This window comes from Lepidochelys kempii, chromosome 22, assembly GCF_965140265.1.
Source record: "Lepidochelys kempii isolate rLepKem1 chromosome 22, rLepKem1.hap2, whole genome shotgun sequence".
NCBI classification, from domain to species: domain Eukaryota; kingdom Metazoa; phylum Chordata; order Testudines; family Cheloniidae; genus Lepidochelys; species Lepidochelys kempii.
In genome coordinates, this window is record NC_133277.1 from 9,805,240 (window position 1) to 9,813,814 (window position 8,575).

General features: G+C 54.3%; 1 long non-coding RNA gene across 1 annotated transcript; it reads left to right on the top strand.

Moving 5' to 3' along the window:
* The first annotated feature begins 708 nt into the window (after positions 1-708).
* On the top strand, positions 709-6,937 carry LOC140901635 (uncharacterized). Its single transcript, XR_012155913.1, has 3 exons — positions 709-825; positions 2,790-3,141; positions 6,494-6,937. It is a non-coding gene; the product is annotated as an uncharacterized lncRNA (long non-coding RNA).
* The last annotated feature ends 1,638 nt before the right edge of the window (positions 6,938-8,575 follow it).

An 8,575-nucleotide genomic window follows, 5' to 3' on the forward strand; every position in this document is an offset into this window, starting at 1 on the left:
CCGCCCTCTCCCTTTCCTCAGAAGCCCTGATTCAGCAAAGCACTGAAACGCATGTTTAAGTCCATCCCTACCCAGCAAAGCACTTCTGTGCAGGCTGAAAGTTAAGCAGGTCCTCCCATCCCACTGAAGTCAATAGGGCTTAAAGTTTAACACATGCTGAAGTGCAGGAGGCCTGTGCCGTGCATCGCAGTGCCTAGTGCCGTGTCCCGCCTTCTTCTGCTCCCCCCAACCCGTATGCATCATTTCTCCCTAGAGCTCAGCTCACAGCAGAGACAATTTTGCAGAGGAGCAGAGCAGGGTGACGTGGGAATGAGCCAGAGCCACATTGCAAGGACCTGGCACTGCCTTACATGTGTGTCCGTGCTGACTACAGAATCTCCTCCTCAGCTTAATCACCTCCAATTAGTGCCTCTAATGAGTGTGTACAAACCCCCTCTCCTATTGTCCATCCCTCGCTCCCCCCCCCATCTGCAGCTCTCTTTCTGACGCACTCGCCCCCCCACCCCGCCCCCAGCCCTGCCCCTCTTCCCGTGAGCAAGGTGTTTGCACCGTCACAGCGCTGTGACTCAGGGCCACCTTACCTTGCCCGTGGGCTCGGGAACGCTCATCACTCGGCTCAGCCTCCTTTCCCCCCATCTGCTCAGAGCAGCAGAGCTCTTTGTCACATGTACCGGGGCTCGGGGAGGGGAGGGGAGAAGAAGGATGGGGTAGGTGGGCTGCCAGCAATCAAAAAATCTCATTCCCCCATGTTGATGCGCAGAGAAGAACAGACGCCTCTTGCTGAGGCCATTGAGTGATGTGCTGCTGTTCTGCTCCCCTCCAGCGGTGAGTAGCAGAGCTTTTGTTTCCCTCAGTGGAGAGGGGTTGCTGGCACTGCCTTCTGCAGGAGAACGCGGTGCCTTTGAGGTCAGGCTCACGCTGGCTCTGGCTCTCGGGGTTAAGAAGGACAATGGTCATGGAGGGCGAGATTCCAGATGATGCATCGCTCGCTCTGTGGCAGCACTTCTGCACAGCAAGCAAGGTGTCCCTGGAGTAGCTGCCCCTTCTGCTCCTGGCCAAGGGGAATAAACTGCTTTACCTGTCCCCTCCTTGGGGCTTTGCAAGGTGCTGCCAACTCTACGGCCCAGCTGAGTAGGCCACAGATGAGACTCCCTTTGGAGAACACTGCTGTGGGGGGCAGATGGCGTGTGCGTGAGGGGAGGGTCCTGTCCCCTGCAAATCTGGCCCTTGAACTCCAGTAGCAGCCCCTCTGCTCTGCTCACAGAACGAACAGAGAATTTCCACTGGGAGGAGCCAAGAAGCAGCAGCAGCTTTCGAGACTGAGGACAAAATCCTGCCCTGAGCAGTGGAAGCATTAAGATGGGAGAGGGGACCAGAGCACAATAGGACCCCAAGCGTAGGTCAGCCTAATATTCCCAGCCCATTGTAATAACCCCAAGATCGTACATAAATTTTCATCCATAGATCTCAGCACATTTTGCAAAGGAGTTTAGAATCACCTCCATTTTACAGATGGGGAAACTGAGGCAGTAGGCAGGGAAGGGACTTGCCCATGTTCACCCCGCAGAAGAGTCAGGAACTGAATCCAGATCTCCTGAGTCCTAATCCAGTGCTCTAAGCACTAGGGGAAGTGACTTGCTCAAGGGCACTCAGTGAGCCAGTGGCAGAGTCAGGAACAGATCCTAGGAGTCCTGCCACCCAGCTCTAATCACTAGGCTAGAGGTTCTCAAATTGCAATCATTGTAGGCCAAAGTCACTAGGGGCAAAAGCAGGTGCAACTTCCTTGACTCTCATGGAGCTGTGTCCAGTTATAACAGACCTTGGCTGCTCCCCAGACTGGGCGTCCAGCATGATTGCCACTGAGCCACTGGGCTGGCGAACTCCTGGTCCTTCCTGAGTGCTGGGTGGGCACCTTTCATCAACACCCTGTGGCTCTGTGCCATAATCACTGGGATGCACTCATTTGCTGCTCCGTACCCATTGCTTTATTCCTCCTTGGGCAAGAGCAAGACTGTGTCAAATTCCCCTTCTCCTTGGTTCTAAATTAAATGAGGATCAATTACCCCATCACCACCACCACCACTGAATTATTAAAGGGAACTTTTTTTGTCAAGAGGTGGGGGACAGAGCATGAATGGCCATGAGTGTGCAAGTATGCACATGTCTGTGTATTAGTACATATGTGTATATGAGCATGCATGCACCCGTGTGTGTGATTGCTTGCGAGTGTCTCTGTGGGTGTGCATGTGAACACCTGTGTGCATTCGTGTGTGTGTCAATGAGTGGTAGAGCAGGGAGAGAGTCAATTCAGGCCAATCTCTGGTACTCACTGGTCCCTGTGAAGCAGCAAACCTACGGAAACACACCTCCTGACTGGGTACCATGGAAACACCATTCCTTCGAAAATATTCAATAACACTTTTTTTTTAAGGCAACTAATTGAGGAGTGAAGGGGTTGACACCAGCCAGAATGTATTCCCTGTGAGCCAGCTAGCGGAGAAGCAGGGGAGGCTGGGTAATTGCGACAGGCACCAGAGCTGCCTGGACAGGGACATCCTGGGGTTTGCTTTGTGTTTTGAGGAGGAAAAGGAAGATCTTTGCTGGATCGAAGTGTGTGCAAGTGACAGAGAGAGAGAGGGAGAGTAAATGAAATACATGGCAGGGGATGGCCAGGGACAGGGAGCCACAGGCAGGGTACTGAGACAGGCACAGATCTGAAACTCCTGAAGCTCCTCTTGACTCCACTTGGAGCTGCGTGTGCTCACTTCTTCATTTCTCCCTTGGCACAGTCAGAGCTCACCCCGTCTGGGCTGCCTGTCCATACCTACAGTCCTACCTGTTGACCCCTCAGCAGTCTGCAACGCGGCCCCCTGCTGCCCAGCAACCACCATCCCCAGAGTCCTATGGGGAGAGAAGAGGGAAGGGTGCAGTGCCATATTTCGGCCCCATCACGCTGCGGTGGGGACGGCGAAGAACAGGAACTGAAGGGAGCCAACTGCTGAGGAATCCCAGGGGAACACGGTGTATCCCTGCCCTTACACTAAATCACTTGGCATCGCCACTAGCCAAGCTGCCTCGCCGGGTGCCAGCAATGGATCTCGTGCTCCCACGCCCACACAGCAGATGGCAGCCTCTCGCTGGGTGAGCGTGTTTATTTTTTGGTGGTTATTTTTATTAATTTCCCTCCCCCAGGCCCCGGCGAGAGGAACAGGCAGGGTGCTCCCCTCTTAGTCCTTATCCTCAATTTTTCATTGATTTGGGCATCTTCACTTGGGGAGGGGGGGGCAACTTAGGACAGCTCCGCAGGGCCTGATTGCCAGCGCCCACAACACTAATGAAAGCCAACAGGAGCTCAGCTGTTTCTGGAAATCCTTTGAGGTGTTTCAATTTGGGCTTTCAAAACTGCATCCCTCTTCCCCCCCACACACACCACCATCAGTGGTCCCCTTTGGGAAATACTGGCCATACCTCGTTGTTCGCTCTGCATGCACGCTCCACCAACCCTGCCATGGAGGGACGCCTGCTCCAAGAGGACTGCGAGCTGAAAGGCGCCATAGTCCCCACACTGATCCCTGGGCTCCCCGCACATTGCTCTGCCAATAGCCCTATGCTCTGCTACTCAATCCTGGGACATTTGTCTCCTTGGCTCAGGTCTCCTGTCTCCAGCCTAAATTCACAGGCAGATCTGCTGGCAGGCTGGAGACGCCGATAGGGGGGACAGTTCAATGCCTCCTCCAGTGACCTCTCTCAGCACTGGAGCCCTGGGGCGAGCAAGCCAAGCAGCTGTAGGTTCAGGCAGTTTTCCTGCTCTGGGTGCAATAGGTGGGGGGAAAAATCACAGAGGAGCTGCAGCACCTCCACATTGGTTAATGGGGCTCCAAAGGGCCGGGGGGGAGGGGCAGGGGGGCTCAGTCAAATTCCCTGTGGACAGATGACATCACACAACCAACTGGCATTGATTGGCTTCACCGGGGTGAGTGACAGTTGGAGACCAAGGAATGACTGATGACCTCTCACCCTGCATGCCAGCTGTCTGCCTATCAACCAACCAATCTCCATGCATGCCACCTACCTACCTACCTTTCACCATGCATGCCACCTACCTACCTACCTGCCAACCAGCATGCATGCCAGCTGTCCACCTAGCTACCCATCCTTCTCTCTCAGGCATAACTGTATTTCTGTATTGTAGCACCAGTCATCATAGCATTGAAGCACAGGCTGATCGCCCCCTCCACCTTAACGGTGGTCCTTGTAGGTCAAGGGTGGGGTGCACTAGTAGACTAGATGGGGCAGAGAGGGCAGTGGGGTGCCTGTATGGCCACTGCCCATGCTGTCCTTCTTCTGTGGGCAAACAGAGGGCTTCAGCCTGCAGGGCTGTCAAGCCCTCATCCTCTCCCACTGTGCCATTCCCTTGTGGGGTGAAGGGCCCCCCTGCAGTGGGACCAGAACATGGCCTATAAGCCGTGTAAGCCTATGCTTACTTCAATCCTGACAATCGGGTTGAAATAGGACTTGAGTAGGGCCTGGCCTTTGTGCTGGCTCTTTCCATACGGCTGACTTACACCTTTAAAGATTACAAACAAACTGAGATCCCAGCTTCAGCCTGTGGCCGCCTGCTGTGTTTGAAGATTAGGGCCAGCCCAGATATAGTTTTGTTCAGCTTTGACTTCACTGCAGCACAAGGAAACCGACCAGCAAGGAGAGAAATACCAAGGGACCTAGGCAACAGTGAATACGGAGGCTTCTTAAATACTAGGTGGGCAATAGGCACACAGGAATTTCTATGACAGAGCCTAAAGAAGTCATTAATATGCTTGAAAGGAAGCCAAGGAAAGTCGGCTGAGCTGCAGTGTCCAAGCCTTCCATGTTTTCTGAGACACAGTGGCTGAGTGTCTATGTCGATCCCAAAGAGGTGCTCCTGCAGCTGCTAGCTATCACGTCTTCGGGAAAAGGGGGAATTAATGCTCAACATACGTATTCCCATGAGCCATTAGTGCTCAGGACCACAAAGCATTTGTACCAAAAGGAGGCAGTGTGCCCTACTGGATAGATCACTGGACTGGGACCCTGGAGCATTGGATTCAATGCCTGGCTCTGCCATTGGTTCGCTAGGTGACCTTGGGAAAGTCTTTCCCCTGTCTGTGTCTCAGCTTTCCCATCTGTAACATGGGGATAATGATACTGGCCTTCTTTGTGAAGTGCTTTGAGATCTATGGATAAGAACTAGGTGGTGTTATTCAATTCAAACTGATTTACTCACCACACTGCCTGGGGGGGGTCATTTCTCCAGGTGCTATTGTATCCCATCCCCTTCTGCCATTCAGTTTATCCCACTCCCCACTTGCATATTTCACCCCTTCTGCTCCTATAGCTCTGATTTGCTCCTTCCACACCGTCCCTGCCAGATTCACTGGCCCCCCACTTTCCCTTTCTCCCCTGCCCCAGCCTCACCCCCTTCTGGTTTGGCGAGGGCAAGCCTTGCGCACCCATTGCTGTTTCCCTCCAGTGGCTCCTCCCTTCCACCAGCGAGGGATGGACTAGCCCAGATTTCTTGGGGAAGGAGCATTCAGTCCTCTCCAGGCAGGAGGAATGAGGAGTACCTCTGGGGAATCAATTTCATGGGAGGAAGCGTGGGGAGTTACATACCAGCCTCAGGGGAGGCCATCCAGACCCTGCACTCACGCTTGGGCTAGAGAAGAGGGGGATCAGCTAATACATTTCTTAATGAGGCTGCTGGACACAGCCAGACCCGGAGGTTCTCTCTGAGTGGCCAGCCAGACAACACAGCCCGTGCTGCCTCGCGTCTCCGCTGCGGGAGGCTTGGGCTGGACTCTGCCCTCTGCCCTCACGGCTGGGACTGCTGACTGCACAGGGGGCTTTAGGGGCACCCTATAAACCTACAGGAGGGTAATAAGGAGGCAGAAGCACCCAGTGCTGAGGGAGAGATGGAGCCTCTTCTGCAATGCAGCCTAGCTCCTGTCCTTTGCCTGGAAAACTCACAGTGATGTCTGGGAAGGAGATTCAGACTCTATTCCCCCCCCCCCCACCCATAAGGGCTTAACTTCTCCCACGTGAGAAGTGGACTCGCTCTCCTGCACCATCCAACTCTGGGCCAGTAAAACCATCAACCCAGCATCGCCCACACTGGCCCAATCCTCAGAGGTACCGAGGCACCTAACTCCCACTGACATCAATGGGAATTAGGCACCTAGATAGTGTGGAGGATCTGGGCCAGGCTCCTGAGGAGAATCTGTTCCCATCCCTGTGACACCAGTGACGCCACTCCTGAGCTCAGCCTAGATGCACGCAGCTCTAGCGGAGTCAGCTCAGTCTTGCCCTGGATCCGGGAGGTGACCAGCGATGAGAAAGTAGCAGGGCTGAGACTCCCCCGTGCCAGCTCCCACAAGCACTGGGCAGTCAGCTGAAGCAATCAGCGGTGCTAGTGAGGACCCTTGGCAGTTCCTGAGGTGATTTTTTTCCTCCCTTTTAGCTGCTACCTTTCCAATGCCTGAGCATAACTGAGCTGACAAAGAAGCATTTCCAAGATATTAAGAGTTCAGCAGCTCAGCTGTGCCGGAGAGAAAGCGAGAGCAAGACAGACTATAAATAAAACCTTGAGAAGAAGGAGGCGGCAGCCACAAAGGGCATTGTGAGCCTGCAAGAAAAGCAGGTGCCTTTTGGATTAGGCATTTGGAGCCTTTGTACCTCACAGAGACGTCAGGGCATCCCTCAGTGCTGCGCTCAGGGCGGAGTGGTGGAGGAGCTGCGGGGGGACCGGGTATTTTTTCCCCACTTTGATTGTTACAGTTCAAATAAATCCTGAAAGCAAATACTGGGTGGAAGAGACAGGAGAGTGACAACATCAAGAGAACCAAGGGAGGAGGGAGAGAGACGGCTCAGGGGCTCCTGAGACATTTAACAAACCCGTCAGGCTGGAGCAAACGTAAGGACTGGAAAATATCAATATTAACTCGGTGCAGCAGCAGGACCTGGGGACAGGGAGCCAAAGAGAATGAGGAGGGCTCAGTGAGTGAATTCAGCACCTCGGTGTATAACGTGAGACATTCCAGCCAACCCAGGTGGGGGTGTTTGGTCCAGGCAGTCACCCTGGTGGGTTCCAAGAGAGCTAGACACTGGCATCACTCTCTCAAGGAGGCTTTTCTGGGTTTTTTGCTAGCCAAGCAGATGAACAAAGCCCCAGACATCTGACAGGAGAGCAGGGGATAGACCTGAGGTCCTCTTCCCTGTGGCAGGTTTTCCTTCTCCCCTGGGCTGCTGCTGATCATCCAAGGTGCGGCAGAGGAAAGGCCCATACTGTGCGGCTGGCTGCATTATCGTGAGTAGTATTACAAAAGCATCTAGAACTCCAGCGTGCCAGGTGCTGCACAAACAGAAAAAAACCATGGTCCCTGCCCGAAGGAGCTTATACTCTAAGTACTGGAATCAGCCAGGAGAATGACCCCGCTGCGCAGCTGAGCGTGTTCTGATTTCCCCGGGTCCTTGCTGCTTGGCTAATGGGTGCTGGCAGTACAGCAGGTGCACTGAAGGACCAGAAGCAAATGAGTTAATTGGCTGGATTAAAGTTCAGGGAGCAGACTCAAGGGCCAGGCTGAGTGAGGAGCTGGGTCTAAGGAATGGGACGCTGTCAGTGCTGTCGATAGCAAGGGGCCAGCTCTGCCCTGTAGCCAAGAGCCGGGTGACCCCGTCCCTGCAGCACTGACAGACACAGCCCTTTCCAGTCAGCACAATTAGAGCAGAGAGTCAGAGGAACTGGGCACTTGCCTCTGAAACAAGCAGCCAGCCCCAGGCCAGGAGGGAATTAGACCAGCAACCTTGGTCTGATCCAAGAGTGGGCTGCAGCCTCCTATCTCAGCAAGGAAGGGGACAGAATGGAAGAGCGAGAGAGAGAGAAATGGAGAGGAGAAAGTGGAGGAGACACAAAGGGAAGCAGAAGATGACAAATTAGATGGAGGGATGGAGGAGAGGCAGAGAGGGGGGAGCAAAAGAAGATGGAGGAGGGGACAGCGTGAAGAGTGGCAGTAATCGCTCCACTTAAGCGAGGCTGCTGGGGAACTCCTCTCCCCTGGCAATGAAGCCGCTTGCTGAAGTGCTGCAGTGTAATTGATGGGGGTGCGGGGAAGCTGGTCTGACACATGCCAAGAGACTTACAGCAGTCTCTGTCATGCAGAAGCAGCCTAGCTCCTGGGCCAGTGGAACCATCAACCTAGCATCACCCACACTGGCCCAGTCCGGTACCCAACCACCAGCCAGCCAGAAACAGCCTTGCATTTGAATCCACCTCTCCCCGCCACCCGTATCGCAGGCACACCGGCGCAGAATGGGCCCACAGCCTGGCTGCTGTCTCTCCATGGCCTGCCAAAGGCAGCTTCTTCCTCCCCTAGGTCCTGCTTCAGGGCTCAGGGACTGGGCTATTGTGTCACGGCCAGAGCTCACAGAGGTTGTATTTGCTTTGCAAGGGGGCTAGAGATGGGGTGCCCCACTGTCAGCGTCCTGACCACATCTCATGCTCTGCAAGGCTGTGGCTAGCCCTGATCATGTCATACATGCCCCA